Below are 17,004 nucleotides of genomic sequence, written 5' to 3' on the forward strand. Positions count from 1 at the left end.
AGCCTAAAGTACTTACACCAAACTGGTTACATTCAGCCTAAAGTACTTACACCAAACGGGTTACATTCAGCCTAAAGTACTTACACCAAACCGGTTTTCTCTTCTCCCCAGTTGGCCACCGACCTGCGTCTCCTCGCTCACATGAAGGAGATCGAAGAGCCATTCGAGTCCACCCAGATCGGGTCCAGCGCTATGGCTTACAAACGTAACCCCATGCGGTCCGAACGTCTCTGTTCCCTAGCTAGATTCCTCATGAGTCTACATCAGAACTCATTAGCCACCGCTAGTACACAGTGGATGGAGAGAACTTTGGATGATAGTGCCAACAGGTGAGCTACCGTACTTTACAACAGGTGAATCACTTACTTTACAATTAGATTCCTTATGAGTCTACATCAGAACTCATTAGCTATCGCTAGTACACAGTGGATGGAGAGAACTTTGGATGATAGTGCCAACAGGTAAAGTACTTTCCGTGCCTGCCTTGAAAGCTCTAGATTACGGGTTCGATTCCCAACCTGAGGAGAACTTTATCCTAGAAAAAAGAAACCCTGTGAAGGGTTATCAATGCCCCTCGAACGTTACGAATGTGAAGGTTATCAACAAAAAAAGAGAGAGATTAGACAGAGGGAACTGTAACTGGTAAGGTCTTATCGTCCGGAAACCAAAGAGAGAAGAAAGACAGGATAGGGCAAAGCCAGCCGTTCCGAGAACGAACCTTATACATTTAGGATAAAATCCGCCGCAGGTGGGAATCGAACCCGCGGCCTAGCGCCTTCAAGGCAGACCCTCTACCAACCAAGCTAATTAGGCTGGCAGAGGTCAGCTTTAATAAACGTACTTTTAGCCCTCTGAGCTTAAACCATATGAACTTTTATTAGTGCACCTTGAACCCTATGAGCTTTAAATTAACGCGCCTTGAACCCTTTGTTTCCCCACAGGAGACTTACTCTATCCGAGTCATTCCTGACAACCGACTGTCTTCTCATCACACTACAAAACGTTCTGGAAGGCCTGGTTGTCTATCCAAAAGTAATTCAGCGCCTCAATAAACGTACTTTTAGCCCTCTGAGCTTGAACCATATGAACTTTAAATTAACGCGCCTTGAACCCTATGAGCTTTAAATTAACGCGCCTTGAACCCTTTTTTCCCCCACAGGAGACTTACTCTATCCGAATCATTCCTGACAACCGACTGTCTTCTCATCACACTACAAAACGTTCTGGAAGGCCTGGTTGTCTATCCAACTAGAAATGAAAGAAAATGACCGAAGCATGACCGAAGCATCAACGTTGCTTGAACGATAGTGTGAATACTCAATCTTTTGATCGGACCGGACCTTGACTGGCACTATAGTGTGAATCAGGCTTTAGGGTGAATTGTGTATACGAGATACGAGTATGTAGGTAGTAAAGTGTCCACCCGTTTAAATGAATAAATAAATCTTGATTTTCAGGTGATGGTGATAAAGTGAAAGCGCTGGATCGTTTGGTTACAAAGAAGGCAGGATTTACCTCATCCCATATCATCACTGGACAGACATACTCTAGGAAAGTAGATGTAATAGTGACTGGAGTACTGAGTAGTCTAGGAGCCTCTATACATAAGGTAACTTATCTGTCCTGCGTATACGTATTAATAAATAATGGTAGTGCTTATTTAGATTACATTATTTATTACAAAGAAGGCAGGATTTAACTCATCCCATATCATAACGGGACAGACATACTCTAGGAAAGTAGATGTAATAGTGCCTGGAGTACTGAGTAGTCTAGGAGCATCTATACATAAGGTAACTTATCTGTCCCACATCTAAATATACTCACAATGAGGGAATAAGCAATCACCCTAGTTAGGGCTGATTGAGAGGCTGACGAAAAACGCCGACCCCGTCTATACACGGGAAAAGGTGAAGAAAAATGAGGGAATATGCATTGGCCACACGATTTTAGTAAAAGATCACGAAGGCATACAGAAAGTTTTGAGCTTTAAACGAATTCCTCGAAAGTCACAAAAGATAGGTACCTACTACAGTTGGACTCTTAGGTAAAAAAAATGGTACACAATAAGAGGAGACAAGAGATGTTAGCAATTCAAATCATCACGATAAGTGAAAATAAGTAACTGGGTGACGTTTCACCAAGGAAAAGGCAATTCACCGACACAGGTTTCACCAGGCTCAGAAGTACGAAAATTATGATGGAACTTTAAATTTCAGTTGGCTCAGTCACCTTTGGTACCTACTACAGTTGGACTCTTAGGTAAAAAAATTGGTACACAATAAGAGGAGACAAGAGATGTTAGCAATTCAAATCATCACGATAAGTGAAAATAAGTAACTGTGGGTGACGTTTCACCAAGGAAAAGGCAATTCATCGACACAGGTTTCACCAGGCTCAGAAGTACGAAAATTATGATGGAACTTTAAATTTCAGTTGGCTCAGTCACCTTTTTCTGACGATTTCACTGAGGGTTCAGTGGGGTTCTCTCTGCTTTTAAAGAACAAGCACAAGTTTTCACGATGGTTGACTGCGGTTCAGGATAAGCAAGAGACCATCACCCTGGTGTATAGCAGGAAAAGGAGAAGAAAGATTTCTTTATTCTACCATCACCATTCGGCTACAGCTGAAGCCTTAACTACAACCTTCTACTCAAGATTCTATTGTTATTTACTTGCTGTCAAAATGTTCAGCCTAAACCAAACCTATTCCCCTTTCCTCAGTTGGCTACCGACCTGCGTCTCCTCGCTCACATGAAGGAGATCGAAGAGCCATTCGAATCCACCCAGATCGGGTCCAGCGCTATGGCTTACAAACGTAACCCCATGCGGTCCGAACGTCTCTGTTCCCTAGCTAGATTCCTCATGAGTCTACATCAGAACTCATTAGCCACCGCCAGTACACAGTGGATGGAGAGAACTTTGGATGATAGTGCCAACAGGTGAGCTACTAAAAGTTGGAGGTCAATCCCATACCCAAGGCCGGAGCTATGGTTATTTTAAGATTCACTTTTCATGATTCAGCTTGAAATTTCGGACCCAAATGGCAGATTTCAAAATATGGACCCAAAGCTATTTTTGATAGTCAGGGCCGAAATTTATAATTTAATTTCATGTCCGAATTTCGAGCTGAATCATGAAAGTGACCTTTTGAAGCACAAATCACCTTTCAGAATGCTTTTATTATTTTTGGTTCTTAGAGAAAAAACCTGGCGACTTTAAATATTGAAAAATCCATAGCTCCGGCCGTGTTCATGATATTGACCCCAACTTGTCCCTAAGTACTGTATTTTTGAAGGTCTTTCTTGTGGTTTATTAAAAAGTGGGGGTTCACATTTAAGATTTCAAAGTTGACCCCCCCTGGGGCCGGTCCTGATGATGTCAATAAAATGAAACCCATTAACAACTGAAGAATAATCTTTCATTAGATTTCGTCGTTGTTCGGACTTAAGGTGATATTTTGTGGTTTAGTGTCACTGCATAACTGATAGATTTTAGTGACAGTGGGTCTAGTTTTACTCTCCATTCGGCGACAGGCTACTCGTCTCCTCACATTAACCTCACCCAATTGGGACCAGGGACGTGGGACCCAGAAAAATCAGTACATGATTGCCCTTGTGGTCACCCATCCGGATACCAACCAAGCTCAACGTTGCTTAACTTCAGTGATCCATTGGGAACTACATTTAACGTGCTGTCGCCGCGCCGCTGGCTACCATAAATTGCTTCACATGGTTTTCTTTGGTTTTAAGCCGTCACTAAAAATCTTGACAGGTTATACATTGACGTTGCACAAAAAACTCATTAAAAAACCAATTCTCTTCTGGTTTTAGGTGCGCGAATTCCTGGCGGAAGAAGTGAACCCAATCATTGCCAAGTATGCGCGTGTCATTTCTTCTCAACCTGCCTATCTCGAGATTTGAACCCACGGTCTCTCGGTTAGCGAACCGACGGGGTGCCATCGATGCAGATGAGGAATCCTAACGTCCAAAAATTAACTCAGGTAACCAGAAGGACATGAATCATATAATACCTCCGTTAAGAGATATGCCAGTAAGCTAGTATCTTACTGGGGTGCAATGTGCAATTGTCCCACACTCCGTTAAGAGATATGCCAGTAAACTAGTATCTTACTGGGGTGCAATGTGCAATTGTCCCACACTCCGTTAAGAGATATGCCAGTAAGCTAGTATCTTACTGGAGTGCAATGTGCAATTGTCCCACACAAAGGAATTCCGGGATAAAATACTTACATTTGAATTTAATAACATTTAGTGCCTACCTACTGAAGTAATGGTTAGGTATTCTTATTACTGTATAGTTACCTAGTTTTATGTACACTACGAATTCTGTACAAAGTGCTAGAAGAAATAAAAGCTTCGTAAGCTGTCAGGGCAAATATAACGAGAGTCTTACGATTACCTCCTAATTAAAACGACTACATCTTTAAATTTAATAAGATATTTGAAGGACATGAATCATATAATACCTCCGTTAAGAGATATGCCAGTAAGCTAGTAGCTTACTGGGGTGCAATGTGCAATAAAATTGTCCCACACAAAGGAATTACGGGATAAAATACTTACATTTGAATTTAATAACATTTAGGGTCTGCCTACTGAAGTAATAATTAGGTATTCTTATTACTGTATAGTTACCTAGTTTTATGTACACTACGAATTCTGTACAAAGTGCTAGAAGAAATAAAGACTTCGTAAGCTGTCAGGGCAAATATAACGAGAGTCTTACGATTACCTCCTAATTAAAACGACTACATCTTTAAATTTAATAAGATATTCGTACACTACGAATTCTGTACAAAGTGCTCGAAGAAATAAAAGCTTCGTAAGCTGTCAGGGCAAATATACCGAGAGTCTTACGATTACCTCCTAATTAAAACGACTACATCTTTAAATTTAATAAGATATTTTTTATATTTTTTTACGTCCGTGTTTAGTAAAAAAGATTTTCCTTAGTTTGCTGCACAATTTTCTATAGTAGACATAATTAGGTATGTGTAGGTGTACTAGCTCTTCTATTCGACACGGTTTTTGTTAGCAGGAAAATTATTGGGAAGTCGTGAATGAATTATTTTAGGTTAAATTGTTTGAATACTCAGAGAATCAGAGATTAATAAACCTTTTAACGTGAGGTGGTAAACGCCGGTGTTTTTGCTTGCATTTAAATCAAAACTATACCTTTAAGAGACTTTTGTTTGTTGTATTTTTACAGTTTTAGGTTAAATTGTTTGAATACTCAGAGATTAATAAACCCTTTAACGTGAGATGGTAAACGCCGGTGTTTTTGCTTGCATTTAAATCAAAATTATACCTTTAAGAGACTTTTGTTTGTTGTATTTATTAAATAAATGATATCAATAAATTTTATAAATTAATTATTATTAAATTTTAACGTTTTCATGTTTTCATTTATTGTTCCCAAACACAAGTTTTCCCAGCGTTTATTTCGCGGCTCTCGTGATGATAAACTATTTTGAAGGGTAAACCCCTTAAAACGTCGTCATTGTATAACTAACTGCTATGGTTGGCAGGCTAGGAGAAAGCCAGCCGTTCCGAGAACAAACCTTATCTCTTTAGGATAAAATCCGCCCCAGACGGAAATCGAACCCACTCAAGCTTCATTGAGAGAGACCATTTACATTATCTTTATTGAGAAACCCATTTTCTTTGTCTTTATTGACATTTTCATTGACTTTATTGACATTGACTATTGACGTTTTCATTGACTTTATTATCATGAACATTCTCTCTCTATATATAAAAAAAAATGAGATTGCCTTTGGGATTTATAGAAACGCTATTATTGAGGGAGAAAAAGGTTTATGTTTTCCTTGGGGGAAAGGCACACTTGTTAACGTTTTGGGTAAGACAGGTTGGGGAATCGAACCCGGGTCCTTGTTAATCCGAGTCCACAGCAGCTTCATCAGGGACATCTGTAGAGTTTGAGGTTTCCAGCCGAAGTACATTGTCCACACTCTTCAGTACCACACTTACAGCACTACCATCATCATCTTCCTCCTCTTCTTCAGTGTCTTCAACGAGAGACTCATCTTTATTTTCTTTGACTTTATTGTCATTGGCTTTATCTTTATTGAGAGAGCCGTTGAGTTTTTCTTCTTCATTTTCTTTGTCTTTATTGTCATTGACTTTACCTTTGTTTTCACTGGCTTTATCTTTATTCAGAGAGCTGCTGGGGGTTTTGCTCAAGTTTTCGTTGGGTAAGGTAGATTTGTTGGATGGGCTTTTGTTGGGTGTGACACTTGTGGCGTTGTTACTATTATTGTTGTTGGGTACGATATTAGGTGTCTCATTATTGTTATTGTTGTTGTTGTTGTTGTTGTTGTTGTTGGTGGTGGGTGTGTTGTTGTTGTTATTGTTGGGTGTGGTGGTACTACTGGAGATCACGGGTGTGCTTGACTCTTGGGGGAGGTCTGCAGATGGCACCACTGTTGTGCGCATACGTTTCTGCGCAGTTCTTTCTGCTCCTCCTCTACCGCGCTTGCATAGTGGCGCTACCTAGCGGACAAAAATAGCAACTGCGTTAAGTCTGACGTCACAAATCTTTGAACTCTCTTTTTATTATTATGTAATAATAAAGGAAGGACGGACTAAAAAAGAAGCCCGCTCCTGAATACGGCCCTGCTTCCTAAGGTTTCCGACTAAATCTGTGTTCTCTTGTGTCACCCAGGTTAAGCAACACGGAAAGGAAAATGACCTGGTGGACAGAATCCGGGCAGATCCTTACTTTGCGCCCATATTGAACCAAATGCCCACTCTACTGGATCCCAAGTCTTTCTATGGCAGAGCCCCAGAACAGGTGGGTGATTTATGAGTTTATTATTATTATTATTTAAGAGGTTTGACAGAGGGAACTGTAACTGCTATGGTCTTTATGAGTTTATTATTGAATGAAGTGAGTCATTATGAGTTTTAACTCGACAATTTTTTATCCCAAGTCTTTCTATGGCAGAGCCCCAGAACAGGTGGGTGATTTATGAGTTTATTGTTGAATGAAGTGAGTCATTATGAGTTTTTTAACTCGACGATTTTTTTTTACTTTCTATTACTACAGTATAGCGGAGCTATTTGAACCAAATGCCCACTCTACTGGATCCCAAGTCTTTCTATGGTAGAGCCCCAGAACAGGTGGGTGATCTATGAGTTTATTATTGAATTTTTGCGATTTATTTCGTAGCGATGAAACAACTGCTACATTGGACGCTTGTGGTCTGTGTCGTAGCATGCCCATCCCGTAGTATGCCTCTCATCAGCCGGAAACCCCCGGCCAAAGTCGAGCCCAAAAAACCAGAGCGTCTCTTCTACGATAAATGCTACGAAGAAGAAGCCAAGTGTCCGAAAAAACCGTGCGAGGCGAAATGTCCTCCAGTTGCAGCAGTGGTAATAATAATGTTTATTGTTTTCTATAATCTCACATAGTCTGGCTGGGGGGACTTTAAACAGGGAGTATACCAGCCTGAATTTCCCCTGGCTAACGAAATAGCAAAGGTTGAGTGCGAAGGGCATCCATACTCTATCCGAATCATTCCTGACAACCGACTGTCTTCTCATCACGCTACAAAACGTTCTGGAAGGCCTGGTTGTCTATCCTAAAGTAATCCAGCGCCATATTGATCAGGAATTGCCTTTTATGGCCACGGAGAACATCATTATGGCCATGGTGAAAGCTGGGGGCGACAGACAAGTGTGCCACGAGAAGATTCGGGTGCTGTCACATCAGGCCGGAGCCCAGGTAATTGTCTTTGAAACATGACCCAAGTAAGCGCAACTGATCTATTCCTAGAACAGTCAGCCTAGATTGATTGGATGCGTTAGATTGCAGGTTTGATTCCCACCCGGGGCGAACTTTATTCCAGATAAGGTTTGGCCACCGAACGGCTGGCATTCTCCTACCTGTCTTCCTTCACTCTTCGCTTTCGGGACGATAAGACCTTATCAGTTACAGTTCCCTTTATCATACCTAAAGCCAGCCACTGACCATCAGGTGCGCCTGTGTCAGGTCTACCTGATACCTGCTGAGCACACACACCATCAGGTAGACCTAATCAGGTGTACCTGCCCAAAGCAATCACCCTAGTTAGGTCTGATTGAGAGGCTGACGAAAAACGCCGACCCCGTCTGTACTCGGGAAGAGGCGAAGAAAAAGAAGAAGATTGTTTTCTATAAAATAATCTCCCAAGTAATCATTTTGTTATTTATTGAGTACAGTTAGTACTTTCCAGGAGCTCTGTTGTTAGATAGGTAGGTAGGTAGGTATTTTGTAAATTTTTGTTCTTCTTGTATTCTCTTGTTACCTATATTGTTACGTCTTCTTTCTATTTTCTCTCTTCTTGTTATTTTTGTTTTCTGTTATTTTTCGTTATTTATAATTCTTTTTTCTGCTGCTCTAAAGCTGATTGAGAGGCCGCCGACCCCATCTGAACATGGAAAAGGCGAAGAAAAAGAAGAATTCTGTTTTCTCTGTTCCTAGTCATAATCATATTTCATTATTTTTTTCCAGGTAGCGAAAACAAAGGTCGTCCCGTGTCTACCCCCCTGTCGTCCCCCCGCCCGGATGTCGGAAAAGCTCCTCCGATGGTTACTCCCCGTGGCCGGGTTCCTACTGGGGTACTACCTACGCCCACCACCGTCCCCGCTCGAGGTTAAACCCCGCCGGATGGTGATTGATGTAAAACCGCCAGTGAGGGAGTGTAAGGATGGGGTGTGTTGTGAGGAGGGCAAGGTGGAGATTTACTCGAAATATTGCCAGGATTGTGAGGTCACGAATGCGGTGAAGATTTATAGAGATTGATAAATATATGGCTAATAAAATAGATTCACTGAAAATAAAATTCTATTCCATCACCATTAATCACGAGTAATGGGGCTCAACCACTTTTTTTTTTCTTCGCTGATAAAGGAAGTTCGAAACACGCTGATTTCAATAGAAATGCTTAAAATTTCATCGAGATTTACTCGAAATATTGCCAGGATTGTGAGGTCACGAATGCGGTGAAGATTTATAGAGATTGATAAATATATGACTAATAAAATAGATTCACTGAAAATCAAATTCTATTCTATCACCATTAATCACGAGTAATTCTTTATCTGGGTATTATTCCATAACAAAGTGGTTCAGTAAACTCTAGTTTAGTTCAAATTCAAATCCTTTTGAGGACATTTTAGTCAAAGCTATTTATGATGCCAATCTAAGAAAGAAGAAGAAGAAAAAGAAGAAGAAGAAAAAAAAAACAATTGGGTTGAGATTACGTGAAGTCATATTATTATTAGTTACTGTATTATTTTAAAACATATAAAATCATTTTTGGCAAGGCTGGCATTGTAGTTATTTTCACTCCTTGTGAACTAGTCAGACTTTGCGGGTCTGTATCATAGCATGTCCATTTCGGTAAGAATTAGAGACAGCCCCAATGGACTCTGGGATTTGAACCCGAGACCTTCTGCAGGTAACCTGGAAAGCCCGCGAACCCCAATCCAAATCCACAATAGACGCTTCAGAGAGAGAGAGAGAGAGAGATAGAGAGGGAGAGAGGGAACTGTAACAACGAAGGTCTCATCATCCCGAAAGCGAAGAGAGAAGGAAGACAGGCTAGGAGAAAGCCAGCCGTTCCGAGAACGAACCTTATCTCTTTAGGATAAAATCCGCCCCAGACGGAAATCGAACCCACAAGCTTCATTGAGAGAGACCATTTTTTACATTATCTTTATTGAGAGACCCATCTTCTTTGTTTTTGTTGACATTTTCATTGACTTTATTGACATTGACATTTTCATTGACTATTGACGTTTTCATTGACTTTATTATCATGCAAGATGGAACTGTAACTTGTAAGGTCTTATCATCCCGAAATCGAAGAGAGGATAGGATAGGAGAAAACCCGCCGTTCCGAGAAAAAAATCAAAAGTCAAATCAATAATAATAATAAACTGAATATTAAACAAATTATTTAGGTACATAGGTACTGATTTTCTTTAACCACGATCGAATAAACTACGGGCTAAAAAATTCCCGGAGGGACGGACCCAGCTTGTTATATATTAGATAGTTACGTTAAGAAACCCCTTGAAAAAAAAGGTCTACTCGATTTGGTTATTAACTGTAATAACTTACTTGGAAGCGCTTTCCATTTTCTCTGTAATGTCGGTCTGTCGTTTTCGCTCCAAATTGATCTTGAGAAGGAAGACAGGACAGGAGAAAGTCAACCGTTCCGAGAACAAACCTAATCTGTTTAGGATAAAATCCGCCCCAGACGGAAATCGAACCCACTTAAGCTTCACTGAGAGAGACCATTTACATTATCTTTATTGAGAAACCCATTTTCTTTGTTTTTGTTGACATTTTCATTGACTTTATTGACATTGACATTTTCATTGACTATTGACGTTTTCATTGACTTTATTGACGTTTTGGAATGTATGATTTACTTATGTAAATAAATGAAAAGTATTATTATTAAAAAAACCCCTTGAAAAAAAGGCCTACTCGATTTGGTTATTAACTGTAAACTGTAATAACTTACTTGGAAGCGCTTTCCATTTTCTCTGTAATGTCGGTCTGTCGTTTTCGCTCCAAATTGATCTTGTCCTGTAATGTCTGCAGATCTTCATGTAAATGATCCACCTCTGTGTTACGGATGTTGAGTAGATCCCGAGTGATGGCGATCACGTCCTTCAACGAGTCAACCTGAAATAAAAACCGAGTATCCTTATTCCCTGGCAGTTCCTCAAAGGGTTCTCTCTGCTTTTAAAGACCAAGCACAAGTCCTCACGATGGTTGACTGCGGTTCAGGACGAGCCTCACATCCTTCAACGAGTCAACCTGAAATAAAAACCGAGTATCCTTATTCCCTATTCCTTGTAGCGATGATGACATCGGGACGGCAGTGTGCACGAAGACAGCATAAATGATGAGTGAGCCTACCCACATTTACCTCATTAATGGAGGAGTTGCAAATGGGTAAAAATTATGAATAAATGGTCGATTCCTATGTAAAAAGTTGGGAAAAATCCAAATCTGAGGTCATATACTAAACTTAAAAAGCTGAAATTCGAGAGTGTATTCTCTATTATAATATTTATTCCCACTTACCTGGTATATCTTCTATGAGAGGGGAAGCTCCATCTTCAACTACTACTGTATCCCCACTGTTCCCATCACCACTCTGAAAACAATAAAACCATAACAAGAATAGAATAAAATATAGTACGTTTATACTGCCACAATGAGACTGAAAAGTTCATTTACTCCCTCAGTATGTATAATTATAATGTTGTTGATGTGGTTGTTGTTGTTGTTACTTGTTTTGTTGTTCGTGTTGTTTTTGGAGGAAAATTCGGTGCGGCGATAGCAAGAAACAGATGGACAGGGATTCATAATAACGTAGGAAATTGACGGATTTTCCCTTTGTATCGTTAATATCTCCGTAAATAATGATTTCTCAGAAAATTCAAGATAATGGGATTACATCAGTGGAAAAAGATAATGAACCTAAATTTAATAAGTAATTATTAGTGACAGCACTCCAGAAAAAGACAAAAAGTAATGAAATACCCCGAAAAAAACCTCAGCGGGGAAAAAACTTGCCACGTCAAAGAAATCACAAGAAAGATTAAAGGCATGTAGAATGTGTACTTACATTATCTGGCTGACCGTAGCCAACGCCAAGTCTATTTCCCATCGCTCTGAAATCAAAATGACATTTTCGTTAAGTACCTTAATCAATAGGATAGAAAAAAGTGAAACATTATCGCAGAGTCTGAAAAAGTACTGCCAGCTAATACTGAAAAGTTCCTTTTTGCCAGCAATTTTAACAGTCTCATTCGCTGGATGGGTACAATAAAAATATATATTTTTATACCTTAATTCCACACATGGCCTTGATGTTAAACGTGTAGATAATTAAGAACAGATACTAGACTTTGATCTTAGCCAAAAGGCCGTAAATTAAAAAATACCTTAATTCGAGAGATTAAAAAATACCTTAATACATTACAACCTCACTATAGCCTTGAAAATGTTAAAAAGTTCAAATTAATTCAATTTATTCGATGTATTTATTTATTTATTTATTTATTCCTCTAATTTTCTACGCACTAATCATGTAAGGCCACCTACATTGCACGGGTGGGCAATCGATGCTCAATTGAACACATACAAATCAAAGCAAATATTACGTTTAAAATCTTGAATAGACGAAATATGGAGCTAAAAATTCTTAGATGGCCTTCTTTTTACAAATATTTATTACCTTTCTTATAAGTTCACTGAAGATGGAAGATTAAAATGAAGATTGGTCCCGAAAAAAGAGCTTTTGGTAAATTCTTCACAAATTATGGTTCTCTAATTTCACTGAACTTCACATCGAGAGAAAGAGAAATTTGAAAACTCTGAATTTCGACAAACTCGTCAGAGTCTGTGAATGATGCAGATGTGTGGAGTGCAGTGCGGACAGTCGCGGAGTGCAAAATTACGATGAGGGAGTAAATGAGGAGCTGTTGTGGGAAGGGGGAGGTCGTTCCGAGTAAGAACCTTAACAGTTCGGGATAAAATTCGCCCCGGGCGGGAATCGAACCCACGATCTAGTGCTTATAATTCCTCAGCTTAACTCCATACACAAAAGGCCCACCCAGAGGCTATGGTGTAGGAGCGAAAAGCCCTTAAAGCATGGGTTAAGCTTCTACGAATCTGGCGCTTATAAGACAGGCGTGATGCTTATCTACGAAGCTAAAATAGTCTGGCAAGAAATTTGAGCTTCGTAAAGAGATTTGAAAAGGGGTCCTCATATCCTTTCAATCCCTACGAGACTGCTAGTTACGTTAAGTAACCCCTTGAAAAAAAGGTCTACTCGGTTTGGTTATTAACTGTAATAACTTACTTGGAAGCGCTTTCCATTTTCTCTGTAATGTCGGTCTGTCGTTTTCGCTCCAAATTGATCTTATCATCTTCCTCCTCCTCTTCTTCTTCAGTGTCTTTAACGAGACACTCTTTGGCTTTATTTTCATTGAATTTATCTTTGTTTTCATTGGCTTTATGTTGTCCACACTCTTCAGTACCACACTTACAGCACTACCATCATCATCTTCCTCCTCCTCCTCTTCTTCTTCTTCAGTGTCTTTAACGAGACACTCTTTGGCTTTATTTTCATTGAATTTATCTTTGTTTTCATTGGCTTTATTTTTATTCAGAGAGTTGTTGAGTTTGTCTTCATTTTCTTTGTCTTTATTGGCATCGGCATCGACTTTATCTTTGTCATTGCCTTTATCTTTATTTTCATTGACTTTATCTTTATTCAGAGAGCTGTTGGGGGTTTTGCTTACGTTTTCATTTGACTTTATCTTTGTCATTGCCTTTATCTTTGTCATTGCCTTTATCTTTATTTTCATTGACTTTATCTTTATTCAGAGAGCTGTTGGGGGTTTTGCTTACGTTTTCATTGGTAGGTTTGTTGATGCTGGATAGGCTTTTGTTGGGTGTCACAGTTGTGGCGTTGTTGCTAATCGTGTTGTTGGATAACACGTTGGTATTGTTGTTGTTGGGTAGGATGCTGGATGTCTCAATGTTGTTGTTGATGGGTGTTTCATTGTTGTTGTTATTGTTGGGTGTGGTGGTACTACTGGAGATCACGGGTGTGCTTGACTCTTGGGGGAGGTCTGCAGATGGCACCACTGGTTCTAGAGATGGAGAAGAAAAAGAAAATCGGGTTTTAAAAATATTTCGTTTTTTTTTCTACAAGAGTCATCGTCATCTTCTTACAAATTATCAGCAATCCTTTCAACGAAGAAAAAGCGTGAGCGTGGTTCCCTACTAGCCTCAGTAAAGAGATTGAACCCAGCCGTTCCGAGAACGAACCTCATCTGTTCAGGATAAAATCCATCCCGGACGGGAATCGAACTCACGACCTAGCGCTCTTGGTTCTAATTTTCCACAAAGAAACCTAAAACTCACCATTGTTCTGTTGACTATTAACAATATTCCTCGCTATATCAAGCTGTTTCTGAAGCAAAGCATTCTATTCGCGTAACTTACTAAACTTACCAGTGTTTTGCTGATTATTAACAATATTCCTCCCTATATCAAGCTGTTTCTGAAGCGCATCCTGTCTCTGGCCAGCGCATCCTGTCGTTGTTCACGGTAACTTACTAAACTTACCAGTATTTTGATTACTATTAACAATATTCCTGGCTACATCAAGCTGTTTCTGAAGCAAAGCATTCTCTCTGGCCAGCGCATCCTGTCGTTATTCACGGTAACTTACTAAACTTACCAGTATTTTGATTACTATTAACAATATTCCTGGCTACATCAAGCTGTTTCTGAAGCAAAGCATTCTCTCTGGCCAGCGCATCCTGTCGTTGTTCACGGTAACTTACTAAACTTACCAGTATTTTGATTACTATTAACAATATTCCTGGCTACATCAAGCTGTTTCTGAAGCAAAGCATTCTCTCTGGCCAGCGCATCCTGTCGTTATTCACGGTAACTTACTAAACTTACCAGTATTTTGATTACTATTAACAATATTCCTGGCTACATCAAGCTGTTTCTGAAGCAAAGCATTCTCTCTGGCCAGCGCATCCTGTCGTTATTCACGGTAACTTACTAAACTTACCAGTATTTTGATTACTATTAACAATATTCCTGGCTACATCAAGCTGTTTCTGAAGCAAAGCATTCTCTCTGGCCAGCGCATCCTGTCGTTATTCACGGTAACTTACTAAACTTACCAGTATTTTGATTACTATTAACAATATTCCTGGCTACATCAAGCTGTTTCTGAAGCAAAGCATTCTCTCTGGCCAGCGCGTCCTGTCGTTGTTCACGGTAACTTACTAAACTTACCAGTATTTTGATTACTATTAACAATATTCCTCGCTATATCAAGCTGTTTCTGAAGCAAAGCATTCTCTCTGGCCAGAGCATCCTGTCGTTGTTCACGGTAACTTACTAAACTTACCAGTATTTTGATTACTATTAACAATATTCCTCGCTATATCAAGCTGTTTCTGAAGCAAAGCATTCTCTCTGGCCAGAGCATCCTGTCGTTGTTCACGGTAACTTACTAAACTTACCAGTATTTTGATTACTATTAACAATATTCCTGGCTATATCAAGCTGTTTCTGAAGCAAAGCATTCTCTCTGGCCAGCGCATCCTGTCGTTGTTCACGGTAACTTACTAAACTTACCAGTATTTTGATTACTATTAACAATATTCCTCGCTATATCAAGCTGTTTCTGAAGCAAAGCATTCTCTCTGGCCAGCGCATCCTGTCGTTGTTCACGGTAACTTACTAAACTTACCAGTATTTTGATTACTATTAACAATATTCCTCGCTATATCAAGCTGTTTCTGAAGCAAAGCATTCTCTCTGGCCAGCGCATCCTGTCGTTGTTCACGGTAACTTACTAAACTTACCAGTATTTTGATTACTATTAACAATATTCCTCGCTATATCAAGCTGTTTCTGAAGCAAAGCATTCTCTCTGGCCAGCGCATCCTGTCGTTGTTCACGGTAACTTACTAAACTTACCAGTATTTTGATTACTATTAACAATATTCCTCGCTATATCAAGCTGTTTCTGAAGCAAAGCATTCTCTCTGGCCAGCGCATCCTGTCGTTGTTCACGGTAACTTACTAAACTTACCAGTATTTTGATTACTATTAACAATATTCCTCGCTGAGCTAGAGACCATCACCCCGGTGTATAGCAGATACAAAAAGACATCTTTTCTTTATTCTGCTATCGCCATTCTGCGAAAGCTAAAGCCGCTACAACAACAACAACATTCCCTATTCCTTGTAGCGATGATGACATCGGGACGGCAGTGTGCACGAAGACAGCATAAGTGATGAGTGAGCCCTATTCCTTGTAGCGATGATGACATCGGGACGGCAGTGTGCACGAAGACAGCATAAGTGATGAGTGAGCCTACCCACATTTACCTCATTTATTCCTAGAACAGTCAGCCTAGATTGATTGGAGGGCAGCGCGCCCGCCTTTTATGCGTTAGATTGCAGGTTTGATTCCCACCCGGGCCGAACTTTATTCCAAACGGATAGGGTCACTCTCAGAACGGCTGGCATTCTCCTACCTGTCTTCCTTCACTCTTCGCTTTCGGGACGATAAGACCTTAGCAGTAACAGTTCCCTTTATCATACCTAAAGCCAGCCACTGACTATCAGGTGCGCCTGTGTCAGGTCTACCTGATACCTGCTGAGCACACACACCATCAGGTAGACCTAATCAGGTGTACCTGTCAGGTCCACCTGATAATGAGCGGTTGGCCTTAAAAAAAATCATACCTGATGTTGCAAGGCCTCATTGTGTTTGGCCAAACTGGCCGAGGCATTCTGCTTCTCCTTCAGGATCTGAATGATCTTGGCCAGAGTTCCCTGCAGCTGCTGATTCCGTCGCTTCAGCTCGGGGATGGTCGCTAGGTTACCGTCCAGAAGCTGACCGCTGCTGATGGCTGCCTCGTATTTGCTGACTATCATGCTGATGATGTCGTCCAGCGTTTGGGACGGAGTGTCCTCATTAACATCTAAAAAATAGAAATAATATTAGTCTCCTTTTTCTTCACCTTTTTCCCGTGTTCAGACGGGGTCAGCGTTTTTCGTCAGCCTCTCCATCAGCCCTAGGGTGATTGCTTTTGGGCTGCTATTTGGTTTTGACTAAAAAATTTACGAGTGGATGCCCTTCACACTCTAAGGTTTGGGACGGAGTGTCCTCGTTAACATCTAAAAAATAGAGATAATATTAGTCTCCTTCTTTTTCTTCACCTTTTTCCCGTGTTCAGACGGGGTCAGCGTTTTTCGTCAGCCTCTCTATCAGCCCTAGGGTGATTGCTTTTGGGTTGCTATTTGGTTTTGGCTACAAAATTTACGAGTGGATGCCCTTCGCGCTCAACCTTTGCTATTTCTTTAGCAAGGGAAATTTCAGGCTGGTATCATCCCTCTTTAAAGA

General features: G+C 40.2%; 3 long non-coding RNA genes across 3 annotated transcripts; 1 reads left to right on the forward strand and 2 right to left on the reverse strand.

The window, feature by feature from the left end:
• Nucleotides 1–4,976: 4,976 nt before the first annotated feature.
• LOC113468675 lies at nucleotides 4,977–5,341 on the forward strand. Its single transcript, XR_003392340.1, has 2 exons — nucleotides 4,977–5,096; nucleotides 5,238–5,341. It is a non-coding gene; the product is annotated as an uncharacterized LOC113468675 (long non-coding RNA).
• A 5,832-nt stretch (nucleotides 5,342–11,173) lies between these two features.
• On the reverse strand, nucleotides 11,174–12,384 carry LOC103512219. The gene is made up of 3 exons (XR_541521.3): nucleotides 12,289–12,384; nucleotides 11,677–11,722; nucleotides 11,174–11,202 (listed from the first exon to the last, which is right to left on the reverse strand). It is a non-coding gene; the product is annotated as an uncharacterized LOC103512219 (long non-coding RNA).
• Nucleotides 12,385–13,590: 1,206 nt separating this feature from the next.
• LOC113468672 lies at nucleotides 13,591–14,303 on the reverse strand. The gene is made up of 2 exons (XR_003392337.1): nucleotides 14,190–14,303; nucleotides 13,591–13,711 (listed from the first exon to the last, which is right to left on the reverse strand). It is a non-coding gene; the product is annotated as an uncharacterized LOC113468672 (long non-coding RNA).
• Nucleotides 14,304–17,004: the final 2,701 nt, after the last annotated feature.

The sequence above is a fragment of the Diaphorina citri genome, unplaced genomic scaffold (genome assembly GCF_000475195.1).
Source record: "Diaphorina citri unplaced genomic scaffold, Diaci psyllid genome assembly version 1.1 scaffold811, whole genome shotgun sequence".
In the NCBI taxonomy this organism is placed as follows: Eukaryota; Metazoa; Arthropoda; class Insecta; order Hemiptera; family Psyllidae; genus Diaphorina; species Diaphorina citri.